The following is a 582-nucleotide window of genomic DNA, read 5'->3' on the forward strand; positions in this document are numbered from 1 at the left end:
TGATGCACATAGATGCAGACTAAAATTAATGAAACTAGCATGCAAAATTTTGGAATAATAAAAATAAGAAAATAAAACACAATGTTAAATACATTCTAGGACCTTCCCCCAAGCTTAAATTACACAGTCCCTGTGTAAATAAAAGTTGGAAAAAGAATCCAAGAATCACACAAAATGAAATAAACTAAATGCAATGGTATATACAAGGGTTGGATGAAATTGGTACCTCATGGGTTGGTGAAGAAGGAGGTTGTAGCAGCCTCCATACTCGCCAACGTGTAGCCTCGGTCGTCTTCGGCTTCAGCACGTGCCGGTGTTTGCTTGTCAGAGAGCTCAGAAATGCGCATGGACGACTTACTCGGACCAGCATCCGAGGTGTTGATCGAGGGTGGGATCGCGTAGCTCATCGGGTAGGGTATCGGGTAGTACGACGGAAATGGCGGAAGAGGTCCAGAATGATCATCCGTGTATCCACTCGCATGGTGCATCGTGTATGGCATCGCGAAAGGTGGAGGGAAAACACCTGCGTAATCACCCGATTAGGTGCTCGATGGGTGCATTGGATAGTTCATCGTGTATCCC

This window comes from Camelina sativa, chromosome 7 (genome assembly GCF_000633955.1).
Source record: "Camelina sativa cultivar DH55 chromosome 7, Cs, whole genome shotgun sequence".
NCBI lineage: Eukaryota > Viridiplantae > Streptophyta > Magnoliopsida > Brassicales > Brassicaceae > Camelina > Camelina sativa.